The sequence below is a fragment of the Balaenoptera physalus genome (genome assembly GCF_965194825.1).
Source record: "Balaenoptera physalus genome assembly, chromosome: 17".
NCBI lineage: Eukaryota > Metazoa > Chordata > Mammalia > Artiodactyla > Balaenopteridae > Balaenoptera > Balaenoptera physalus.
In genome coordinates, this window is record NC_138895.1 from 1,107,879 (window position 1) to 1,121,002 (window position 13,124).

Consider the following 13,124-nt stretch of genomic DNA (forward strand, 5'->3'; position numbering starts at 1 on the left):
TATTCTCCCATTTAATTGTCTTGGCACCATGTCAAAAAACAATTGACCAAAAAAAAAAAAAAAAAAAACCAAAAAACCCCAAAACCCAATTGACCATAGTTGTATGGGTCAAATTTTGCTTTCTCAATTCTATTCCATTATTCTATATGTCTACTATGCCAATATCACACTTGCTTCGTTATTGTAGCTTTGCAGTAAGTTTTAAAATCAGGAAGTGTGATACTTTTAACTTTGTTCTACTTTTTCAATACTGTTTTGGCTATATTGCATCCCTTGCTTTGACATATACATTTTATGGTGAACTTGTCAATTTCTTCAAGAATCAAGCTGGGATTTTGTTGGGTACTGCAGTGAGTCTACAGGTCCATCATTTTACTTTAAATTTATTGGTATTTTTGAATCTAAAGTGTGTCTCTTGTAGGCAGCATATAATTGGATCATGTTTTCTTTTTAATTCACTCTACCAGTGTCTTTCTTATGATTGGTATGTTTAATCTATTTGCGTTTAATGCAGTTAATAATAAGGTAGACTTTACAGCTTCCATTTTGCTATTTATTTTATGTGTTATGTGCTTTTTGCTCTTTTTCTCCATTAATTTTAATTATTAACACAGTTTAAAACCACTTAGTCCAGAAATATACCAACTTAATTTCAATAGAATACAAAAACTTTGCTCCAATATAACTATCTTTCATTCTCCTTTGTGCCATTACTGTCATATAAATTACATCTTTATACATTACAAGCCCATCAACACATTTTAGTAATTATTGCTTTATACAATTATCTTTTAAATCATATGATGAAGAAAAGAGTTACAAACAAAAATATATTTACACTGTCTTTTTTTGTTGCTTTTTAAAATTTATTTATTTTTGGCTGAGTTGGGTCTTCGTTGCTGTGCGCGGGCTTCCTCTAGTTGCGGCTAGCAGGGGCTGCTCTTTGTTGCGGTGCACGGGCTTCTCACTGTAGTGGCTTCTCCTGTTGCGGAGCACGGGCTTTAGGTGTGCAGGCTTCAGTAGTTGCGGCACGCGGGCCCAGTAGTTGTGGCTCGCGGGCTCTAGAGCGCAGGCTCAGTAGTTGTGGTGCATGGGCTTAGTTGCTCTGCGGCATGTGGGATCTTCCCAGACCAGGGCTTGAACCTGTGTCCCCTGCATTGGCAGGCGGATTCTTTACCACTGCACCACCAGGGAAGTCCCTACAATGTCTTTTATATTTACCAATGTAGTTGACTTTTAATGTGCTCTTTTTTTCTTAATATGCCTTTGAGTTACTGTCTCATGTCTTTTTATTTCAGCTTGAAACATTTCTTTTAGTATTTCTTGTAAGGCAGGACTGCTAGTGACAAAATCTCTCAGTTATTGTTTATCTGGGAATGTCTTAATTTCTCCTTCATTTTTGAGGAATAGTTTTGCAGATGGAATTGAGTTTGCTAACTAGCTGATCTTAAAAAGGGTTGTTCTGAGTTGTCTGTGTGGGTCCCATGTAATCACACGCGTCCTTAAAAGTGGGTGAGGAGTAAAGAGAAGGTTGCATGATGTGATGCAGGAAGGACCCAAGCCTGCACCGCTGGCCTCGCGGATGGAGGGGCCGTGAGCCAAGGACGAGGGCAGCGTGACCACAGATGGTCCCTAGATCCTGCAGAGAGAAATGCAGTGCTGCCACCATCTTGATTTTAACCCAGTGAGACCCGTGTCAAACTTCTGACCCGCAGAAATGTAAGATGATAAATTTGTGCAGTTTTAAGGCACTGGGTATGTGGTAATTTATTACAGAAGCAATAAGAAACGAATACAAGGGAGACTGGAATAGGCCAAGTTAAAATGCCACAAAGCCCACTGTTTTTACTGAAATTCAGCCATTTTTCTTGAATAAACACTCCTTGGATTGTTGTAATCCTTTGGATAATTTCCAGAGTTCTGAAAAGGTTGAGTTTGCACTTTTTCCCAGTGTTCTTGTTGCTTTTATGAAAGAGTGGATCTTTGGAGGTTCCTGTTGGCCTTTCCAGAATTGCTTTTATCAGGACAACAGTTTTAAAGTGGTGTTTGTTGAAGTGCTAGGAGGTCTGCAGGAAGTTTACAAAGGGCATTCATTATAGGAGGCAAAGGATGATCAAGTGAGACTCCAGGCCATCATCCAAAAACTTTAACTTAAAGCAACTCTGTTTTTATCTGTTTAATACATTGGGCTTCCATTTAAATTTTGTTTGAGCAGTTTTTTGTTTACTGAAAACAAACAAACAAATTTGAAAACCTTGCTCTATCCTCTTCCCCCATCTTTTCACTCACTCCTTGTAACCACAAATGAGACATGTTAAGAAGTTGTAGGACGATCCCTTCCTCTGTGGTGGCTGAGCTAGCTCACCGTGAGTTCTAAGCAGAGTTGCTGACAGCTGGTTCCAGATATGGGGATGCGGACACGAATGTCATCCCATGGAGCTGCCAGTCAGCCATGACGGAGACTGAACTAGGATGTGCTAGGGTGAGAAATACCGACCTGAGTTGAAGAGGCGAGATAATAACATGAGAAAAACAACAACTCCGAGATGTCAGGAACAATGGTCACGTCCTACAAAATTCTAAAACAGAGTCACTCACACGTGGAATGTTAGGGTTGATGGGTCCACAGAGGTCATGTGGTCCAGCCCCCAGTTTGCAGAGCAAGGTGTGTGTTTTTAAGTCCATAACGAGTGGTGGTTTAACACAGCTCCACGAATTCCTGGAACGATTACAAAGAACCAGGGCAGGGTCCATGGTGAGGTGGAGAGCCTGCAGCTGAGGGGTCTCGGGCAGGACAGGAGGACTAAAGGCACCGCGCTGGAAGCAGATGTCTGTGACCAGGAGAAATATAGGACTGTGACATTGTGGTCCATGAATTTCACCCTCAAACCTATTTAAATTCCATTTCTAATCAGCAGCTGTGTGACCTTGGGGCAACATAATTTAACATCTCTGAGCCTTGTTTTACTATTCTGAAAAGAAAACAATACTTGTCTCTCAGGAGTAGGTGGGAAAACACATATAAATCTGGGCTGGGCACACAGTAGGGCTTCCTTTTCCTGTTGGATGTTGTTTTGGTCAAAAATCCAATCACTGAAATTAGTGTCTACTAGAAGAAGTGATATATAAATCTATAGAAGTGATGTGACATCATTTATGGTATCTATATATCTAGCCATTCCGTTCAGGTAATAATTTCTGGATGGATTTCAGAGGAATCTTTTATTTTCATAAGAATTAAGAGTTTGACTATCTGAAAATATCACTGAAATAAGGTGTAAAAAAAAATCACTAAACAAGCCAATGATTCTCCTTTTCAACATGAGCCCAGGTGATGTTGGCTGGTTGATCCGTCCTGTGCTTACAGGGCTTCTCAACTGTGCCCCGCACCACCTTAGGGGCATCTGGCAACGTACGGAGACACTTTTGGTTGTCACAGCAGGGCAGGGGGTGATCCTTCCGTGCTCAGGGCAGCCCCTCAGCAAGGAGCTCTCTGGTCTGGAGCATCCGTAGTGCTGCTGTGAAGAAACCCAACCCCAGGGTCACCTAAGTTAATGGGACTGAGCGCCTGTATCACACGGTCCTCTTTGCTTCAACCCCCAGACCTTTCCATCTGCAGCATCTTGAGCTCTCTGGACACCTGGGGAGTCTATCAAATGCTCTGCCCCTCCGCCCTCCTGCAGCGGGTTGCTGAATTGGCCCATTAATTGACTCCGATTGTCTAGACAGCAAAACACCTACTCGGGCCAGACCCGCAGCCCCGTTAGGACTGGGGGCAGATCACCATCCCGCCAGCTTCTCTGTCCTCAGTTGGTATAAGACGATTGGGGTGGCTGGCTGGAGTAGGGAGGGGCCAGAGTCCTTGTCATCGGGGCCACAGGTCATAGGGAAGGGGTGGCTAGTGATGAGGGGTTACTTTCTTCCTTTCCTGCGACACCTTCTCCTCCCAGCAGACGGGGACGAGCGAGGAACCGGATCTTTCAGCAGGGCTGGCACGCCCGTTCCGTGTCCCAGGTCAGCGCCTGCTGGGGCAGAAGCTCCATGACGCGCTCGCGTCCCACATGGACGCTGGGGGCCGGCGGGGGCCGTGGGCGGGGAGTCGCCGACCTCGAGGAGCTGGGGTGGGAGCTGAGGGGCGGGCAGGTCAGGCCGCGCGCGGCAGGAACGGCCCCGTCGGGGAGTCGTGCGAAGACATCGCCCACGTCCCCCGAGGGGCCCCCGGGGAGGCAGGCGCGGGTAGGCTGAGGGGCACAGGGGCCCGGCCCGGTGGTGCCCAGGACCTCGTCCCGTTTCCCAAACGGCGGAGGGGCGCAGAGGCAGGAGGGAGCCGCTCACACGACACACGTGAGCCCAGCCTGCGGGTCCCGCGGCTCCCAGAGCCTCCGATTCCTGGCGGCGGCGCCGCCCAGCTCCCCGCGCGCAGGCGCCGCTGCGTCCCAGCAGGACGGGGTCTCCGGGCCGCAGCAGGAGGGCCCCGCCGCCCGCGCCCCACGGAGGAGCGGGGGCTGCCCCGGGAGCGAGGACGGGGGGCGGGGTCTGTCCGCTGCAGGGGGCGGGGCTTCGGCTGGGCTCTGCAACACGCTTGCTGGGCTGAATTAAAGGGCAGCAAAGCCAGGGGCCGGGCGCGCGCCGCTCCCCCGCCTCACCTGCCCGGGTGGCGGCCGAGGGGGCGGATGCCCTTCTCTGCAGAACCTCCCGCCCCGCCTGTCTCGCCCTCACCCCCACTGTTCCCTGAAACAGGCCCGCGAGGAGCCCCCTCCCAGGACATTCCAGGGAATGTCCTGCTTTTGGAGGAATTTTAAGATTTCCTGTAATTCCATCCAGCTATAAACCTGCTTCCCCATGGAAACTATGGCACCAGAAAAAGCTTCTTTATCTGCACGACAGAAAGCCTCGGACTCCCCAGGGGACGCGGCTTCTCTTTCAGTTGTAGGGGTCACAGGGGACGTGAACTTGGTTAAGAACCACCGAACAGAGCAAGTTTCTCTCAGGAGGAGAAAGTCCAGGAGAACAGCTGCCTGTTCACAACAAATACGTTCCCGAGAGATTGTCTCAAAGAAGAACGCAAAGTATTATTTTCTGGCATGAAGCCTTTGGACCACTGCCCAGATTTTCCGTAAAAGGTGTTTCTTTTTCTGTCTTAATCATTAGATCGGGAAGCAGGTCTATTAGCAGCTCGTAGAGCTATTGACACCGAGGCGACTGCGACTCCTCCTTTCAGCCTAGAGGACGTGTCCCTGACTTGCGAGTCGCGCGTTCTAGGATGGGGGGTCGGGGTGGGTAAACCTTAGCTCTTCCGAAAGGCAGACACCAGGGCGTTGGGAAGGATTTAAGGGGACCCTCACTCCGTCTCCAAACGCACAAGACCCACAGGGAACCTTGCTGAAAACGTGGGCCCCGGGACCCCACCCGCCTCGAGACTCCAGGTCGCGTCGTCTGCTGAGATGCCCTGGGATTCGTCTTCTGAACGAGCTCCCAGGCCTGTGTCCCAGGTGGTACAGGGCCTCCCAGGGAGGAGCCTGGAAGGCCCACGGCCTCACCCGACACCTTGCTTTACGTGGACACTGCTGCGGGCCGGGAGGCCGGGCCATCGCGAGGGGACGGTCCATCCTCAGACCGGCGTGCTGCTCATTGTTTCATCCTGACTCCCAGGAAGATTCCGTCTCATTTGTATTTTGAGGAGAAGAAACTTAAAGCAGAATTTGAAGAAAGTTCCCAAGCTGATAACTTTGCAAAGAAGAAGAATTTTTTAAACGTTATCTGTGATGCATCGATTGAAGGTCTGCATTGATTCCTTGCGGGTTGGCAGGAGAGACAGGGTGGGGGGACTGCACCCCACCCACTGCGGGGCGGCCTTGGGGCCCCTCGGAGGCTGCATCCTGGACCTACTAACCTGTCCGGCCGGCACAGGGCCTGTCGGGGGGCCGCCCTCCAGACTTCCCCAGAGGCAGGCCTGTTGCTGAAGCGCTGGCAGCCGGGTGGTGCCGTCGGCGGTGGGGGCAAGACCCTGACTGGGCTCGGGCTGGTCTTTGTACCCGCCTTTCTGTTCTGAAATGACTTTTCTCCCCCCTGGTTTGGTCTTAATTCTGAATATCGACATTTTCAACAGCAAAGGACAAAATACGAAGAACAAAATATAAACAGTTACCATACTGGGTAAAGACATTATTCTGGCGAGACCTTAAATCAGAAGTTAGTCATCATTTTTAGAAAGCTGAGAAAAGTGGCTTTGACGGGAGAAGTTAACAGCACTTTAGTGCGTTCCCTTCCTGAAGGCTCAGTCAAAACCTGCAGGACGTCGACTGTGTGAACACAGGTGCTCCTGATGACCCGGAGCGTCCGCCGGCGAAGGTGCAGGAGCGGCGAGGCCCCCGAAGGAGCCTGCGAGGGTCTCTCCGTCCCCGCCGGGCCCCACAGCAGCCCGCCCCGCTTCTCATGGGGGGCTGGATCTTTCCAGAGTGACCACCTGCTGGGCCGGCCTCCCTCTCAGCCCCATCAGCCGGGGCTCAGGATGCAGGGCCCGACCAGGCTGCTGCTCTGATTTGGGCCCAGCGGCCAGGGATGGGGGCGCCGTGCCTGCCCCCTGCTTTCGCTGCGGTGACGCTTTGCTAACAGCCAGTATCGAGAGGTGTGGCAGAGCCGAGATTCGAGAATGATTCATAAGAAGAATCCCAGGCTGGGGCCGGTTCCCGTGGGAGTCCGACGCTGTGTGGGAAAGTGCGGGGTGCAGGGCAGGGAGGGGTGTGAGGACCTGGCGGCAACGAGGTCCAGACCCTTCCTTGGCCGTCCTTGAATCTTATCATCAAAAACGTTGGGGAGCGTCCAGGCTGGGTATATCCAACACGTATCATGCATTCAACATGTTGCAAGACAGGCAAACAGAGGGGCTTTGGGAGCATTGTGGCAATCTGTCCTTTAGAGACAGCTGTGTGCTTTAAGAATGAGTTTTGTCGTTTTTTTAAAAAATTATTTATTTATTTATTTATGGCTGTGTTGGGTCTTCGTTTCTGTGTGAGGGCTTTCTCTAGTTGTGGCAAGTGGGGGCCACTCTTCATCGCGGTGCGCGGGCCTCTCACCATCGCGGCCTCTCTTGTTGGGGAGCACAGGCTCCAGACGCGCAGCCTCAGTAATTGTGGCTCACGGGCCTAGTTGCTCCGCGGCATGTGGGAATCTTCCCAGACCAGGGCTCGAACCCGTGTCCCCTGCACTGGCAGGCAGACTCTCAACCACTGCGCCACCAGGGAAGCCCCTAAGAATGCGTTTTTAAAGTCGCCATCAGGATGTGCCAGAAAGCGGGCAGTGGTGGAAATTTGTTTTATTTTATATTAAACATTTTTTATATTTAAAAATATATTTTACATTTAAATTTCAGCTGTTTAGTTTTTAATGTGAGATTTGGAAACCTAGATGGTAGTTCTCTGAATAAAGATAATTTCTTGAGTTCCTAATTTCAGATTTGCTTTGACTCTGTTGTAATGCATGTGTTGGCAGAAATAACAGATGTTGATTAATTTTTATAAAAGAAATTAAACTGACTTTGCTTTCCTCTAAAAGGCTTAGAATGATATTAAAACGTGGCTTAAAATCCTCTGCACTTAAATAATAATACTTTATTGTCAGTGGAGATTGCTGCCTGGATCTGTCGTATGCAGCTGGCTTTTGTTTTAAATTAATTTTGATTATGAGCTATGTGGGAAAGATCTAATATTTTTTTCTCTATCTACTGTTCTGAATCCATCTTACTGACACTCTGTAAATAAAACTGAATGGTGGGCCAATACCAGTGGAATTGCCATGTGAAACAATCCCAGATCTCCTCTTACCTTAGCCTGGTTCCAGGCATAAATACCCTGATTCAGGTCCAAGGCTGTTCACTTCTTTTCTGTGGCAACAGATTCTTCACACATACATTTAAAGCATGAAGTATTTATTTAGGCTAAGGTTCTGGGGAGTGTGTGGACTCGGGGGTCCCACTTGGCCCCGTGGAGGGTCCTCAGGGGGGCAGAGGGCCCCTTAGTCCACCCCTTGGCCCACAGTCCTCGCCACACAGCAGATGCCCAGTAATATCTGTAGAGCAATTAGATGTAACGGGTGATGATTTCGTCCTGCAATCTGTCAGGTGATGAAGAAGTCGGGAACATTGGGAAAAGGGGCTTAGGGAGCAGGCGGCTGGGGGCTCAGGTCTCTGCCTCCAGCCCCCCCGCCTCCCAGGCGCCCCCCTAGGGGAGGATTTCAAAGCACTATTGAAGCCAACCTTAGTCTCTTTCTCTTTAAATAGCATGTACATATATGTGTATGTATACAGGTATGTATATAACATATGTGTAATGCAATAATATGTCCTATTTACGTATTGCCTCTTGGAAAAGCCCACCACGAGGGACACAAGAGAAGTCAGGTGGCACAGCAGCCAAGGACCTGCTTTCTTTCAGGCCCCAGATTCTTTAGTTGAGGCTCATTAAAAAAATCCAAATGGGCTTCCCTGGTGGCGCAGTGGTTGAGAATCTGCCTGCCAATGCAGGGGACATGGGTTCGAGCCCTGGTCTGGGAAGATCCCACATGCCGCAGAGCAACTAGGCCCGTGAGCCACAACTACTGAGCCTGTGCGTCTGGAGCCCGTGCTCCCCAACAAGAGAGGCTGCGATAGTGAGAGGCCCGCGCACCACAATGAAGAGTGACCCCCACTTGCCACAACTAGAGAAAGCCCTTGCACAGAAACGAAGACTCAACACAGCCAAAAATAAATAAATAAATAAAGTGTAAAATTAAAAAAAAAAAAAAATCCAAAAGAATGACTTGGTTACTTTAGAAACTTAACAAGGCTTAGGTTGCCTGCTCCTATGATCCTACTTTTCAAAAAAAAAAAATGCTGTAAAGAAAATAGAATGGTCAAACCAAGTTTTTTGTTGTGCTGCTATGTATTTTTTCATTTTATGAAACAGTATTAAATGTGATTGCTTTTATGCACTGCGATTAATCAGGCCTCTTGCCCCAATAAATGTCATTTCTCAGGACAGACTCAGGCTGCGAGCCCAGCTTCCCCGCCTGTCGATAGCGTGAGAACGTCTCCCGGGGTGTTGGGCTGGGAGCCTCACCTGCTGCGCGTGCGTCACCTGGTGGCCGAGTCCCAGAGGCGGGGTAACCTGTTTATCGGGTGAGCTTCTCGGCAGGTGTGGACCGTGCTTTTCCCACGAAGCCGGCCCGGTCTGTGCAGGTGGATAATTAGTTCACGGGGTTGAATTTGGCTTCGGCACCTGCCAGGCTTTGAACTCTCGCTTCCCAAGGGCCATGTGGTCACCTCGGACTCCGGGGCCTCTTGTCCTGGGATCAGATGCAGCGGAGGCTCTGTTCCCCGTGACTGTTTAACAAACTCACAGATCCAAACACCTTCCAGAAACATCCTGCGGAGGATGGAGCCAGGATGAGACGAAGGCCTCTGCCCTCCCGGGGCGTCCGTGCTGCTCCGAGGAGGGGCCCGGCCTCAGGTGGTCGCAGCCTGTGCACGTGCGGCTGTGCTCGTGGCCCGTGGGGCATCCGTTTGTCCTGCCAAAATGCAGAAGAGTGTGGGGAAAACGCCCCGTTTGGGGAGCCTTTTTGCTCTCTTCCAAACTCGCGTCGCTGGGACAAGGGGTCAGCTCTGGGTCATGGGGGCCTCTGAGCTGGCCCATGATGGAGAGGACGTGCCTTTGCCTTGAGAATCCACGCTTCTGGGGCTTCCAGGGGGACTCAGCGAGAAAGACGACGCCCAGCGCCAGCCGGAATGCCCCGTCCCAGACACAGTCGGCCTCCGGCGGCTGGGGCCCTGGCTGCCCCGGGCTGAGGGGTGCAGGTGGGGAGGGGGGAGCCTCGGGGGCCTCGCGGGGCCTCGCGGGCGTTCGGGCTGCTAGCGCGTTTGGTTATTATGTTCGCACGTGTGTAGGAGAAGAGGACCCAAGTGAGATAACGTGATGCCTTTGCAGGTTAACATCGGCGGAAACCCTTTTTGTTTGTAGAATGTGAATTCCTTCATTCCCCGGCTTTCCTGTGATGGCTACGTGATCTGTGTACACTGATCGGGTCCCGACAAGCTGGCTGAGAAGTAGCCTGGGACAGAGCTCCTCCTCAAACAAACCAAGTGTTTGGGGGCTTGGGTCCTTATCTTGTTTTGTTTTGGTTACACTGTGTTCTGTTTTTTAATAGCTGTGCTCTTGTGAGAAAAGCTGACATTTACTGAGATCCTGGACTTCTACAAAGCGCCATTAAATGAATTATCTTATTAAAATCTCATAAGGAAACCCATGGAATAAGTACTTTTTAATTTCCCTGTTCTACGGGTGAAGGAACCTAGGCTAAGGGACTTAGATGGCCCAAGGCCACAGAGCCGACTCGTCTGGGCCAGACCCCACGTCTGGCTCAGCTCCGCGAGGCTCAGGCTGGGCCAGCCAGTCAACGAGGGGGGGCTGCCCAGTGACGACTTCGCTGGTTGGTGCCGCCTGGCCTCCTTTTCTACTCAAACAAAATTCATTTCAAACAGGTATATTTTGGGTGTATTTGATGCACATTTTTTTCCTCTTTGTGTGTACCTTCATTTCTTCGTGAGACCCTGATGGAGGCGGCTCATTCCTGGTGAGGTGGAGCCCGTGCCGGGAGCAGCAGGTCCTGAAACCTCGGGTTTGGTTTTCCCGGGAGCGGGCGCAGAAGCCTTGCTCTGGGGTGTGGCTGCAGCTGCAGAAGTGTCCCCCGCCCGCTCTTCCTGTCCCCTCCCCGCCAAACACACGTGTTGAAGCCCTGACTCCCGGGTGACGGCATGGGGACATAACTTCCCCCTGGAGATGGTCTCTCCAGGTGCATCACACGGGGGTGAGGCTTCAGCAGTGGGCTTGGAGGAGGGACACACATTCGGTCCGTGGCAATGCTCCTTAGGCTCTAAGTAGGTGGCGTTTTGAGGGTCTGGGTCGGGTTTAGTAAGTCTCGCTCAACAAACGTGTAGGAAGCAGTCCACGTGCCAGGCGAGGTATCGGGTAGCAGGCAGACGAGGAGAGAAGGCGGGTCCTCCCCGAACTCATCCCCCGCAGTGGCCCCGTCGGACCACAGGCAGAGCTCGCCTCAGGCAGGTCAGTGATTCCCGGCCCCCAACGCCCTGCCTACCCTCCGGAGAGGAGCTGGTCACCTGTCCTTGTATGGAAGAGGCCCGGGTGGCGTGGGCCCACGCATGTGGGGTGTTTTCAGGCTGACTTAGGGTTAGGGTCGGCATTCTTCGACGAGTCCTGTAGTTTTAACCACGAGCCACGTGTCAGGGCAGAGCCCTCAGCGCAGAACCAGGAGGCCCGGATTTACTTACTCATCAGCTGTGTGACTTGGGCCAAGGACTGAATCAGCCCGAACATCTGTGACCTCACGTGTTAAGTGGAGACAGAACACCTATCAGGAGGTAGTTTACGAGTCAAGCGGGGCCTGAAGCCCAAAGAGCCATCCCCGTGGTCTCAGGTCAGCCCTGGGCACCGGCCCTGGTGCGAGGAACGGGGTATAGAAAGAAAACGTCTGTTCTTGCTTTACCTTCCCACTTTCCTGGTAGACTAGTCACAAATGGGGTGCTGAGAGCAGATGTCATTTGGTGATACTCAGCATAGGTCTGCCGACCCTTAGAGGCTCAACTGAAATCCTGTGAAATACTTTCTCGTTCGATTTCACTTTTCCTATTAAATGTTATGTGGGTAGGAACTCAAAGCAAAGGATGGAAAAGCCAGATGGGCTGTTTAAAATCCTTGGAGCTCAGAAATGCCTTTGTCCTCAAAACAAAGATTTTTCTAGACCGTTGGTTAACAGAGATAGGGCCTTTGAGTATTTTGAACAGTTTGAAGGAAATCAGCCCCATAAATTTACTTTTCCTCAACAAAACAGATTTGCTAACTCAGTTTTCCGTATAAACCTATTCCCACAAGAGTTAATGTCTTCTGTTTCTCCTGAATGCAAGCAATTCTACCATCAATAAAGTAAAAATGAGATTTTCACACAGAGTCAGCAGCTTGTACATGTGGACCAGTGGACTCCCGCGTCCAGGGGGCTGTGGGCATAGCTCTCTGACCCGAGCTCCTGAGCCTGGGTGGCAGGAGGGTCAGGGCTGCTGGTGTCTGGGGTGAGAGGGGCAGGTCGCATCCCTCAAGGCACATTTGAAGGAGTCCGAAACTCACCCCTGGTCAGAGGGCATGTGCAGGGGAGACACCAGCCCTGAGCAGGCCTGCTTGGGGTTCAGAGGACAGCAGAGGGTACACACAAGATGGGCACACTCTGTCCAAGAAGTCGTATAACTCTGAAGTCCCAACTGCGCCGATGAACAGACACAAGAGCGCAGGGCTGTGCTCTGGGACTGAGACACCCAGGAGGGCCTGGGCCGGGTCAGGGACCCCCAGCCTCTCGGCCCAGCTGGGCCGGGGTCTGCTGTCTCATCCGGCACCTCCAGACCAGCGGGGCACAGCTGGCACTCCCCGGTTTCTGACCCTGCGTCTCCACCGGTGGCCCTGGAGTCGGCTGGGACTTGTACGGGACGCAGCCCGCAGGTCCCGGGGGGTGTTTTGACGCTGCTGTTTCCAGGAGAGCAGGCGGCAGGTGCACGTGCCCCTGGATGGCTCCGGGCCCTTGGGGCCCCCGTGGAACCTGCTGGTCCGCGTCAGGCTCTCCTGGCTCAGTCCGTCCCGGCCGGGCCACGTGGCCCTGGTGACACCACAGCAGCACCTCCAGAGGGTTGCCCCCTGACCCCCTCACCTGCTGCAGAGGGGGCGGTCGTGGTCCTGGGGGACCTGGACATAGGTGTTCGGGGGTGTCTGCACCTCTGGCCCGTGTCCCCTGCTCCCTGTCCCCCCCAAGCCCGTTTCCCAGCCTGGGTCGGGGTCAGGGAGGGGTACACAGGGGGCCCCCGCTCCCGTCCACATCCTTCACCCCCAGTTCACACTGGGTCCCCCGGCCCTGACCCCACCTTTCCAGGGGTGGCAGCAGGGGGGCTCCGCCTGCACGGCCTCGGCCCCTGGGGACGCAGGGACCCGGGAACACTAACCGTGGGGAGGTGGCTCCCGGAGAAGCTAGAGAGAGCCACTGGTTTCATGACGAACCTGAGGGAAAGTTGGCCGTTTTCCCCTTAAACAGGCTTC

General features: G+C 52.1%; 1 long non-coding RNA gene across 1 annotated transcript in view; it reads left to right on the forward strand.

Annotated features, from left to right (window-relative positions):
* LOC309647037 overlaps nt 1-13,124 on the forward strand; it is a 218,778-nt gene that overhangs the window by 146,976 nt on the left and 58,678 nt on the right. The window lies entirely within an intron of this gene.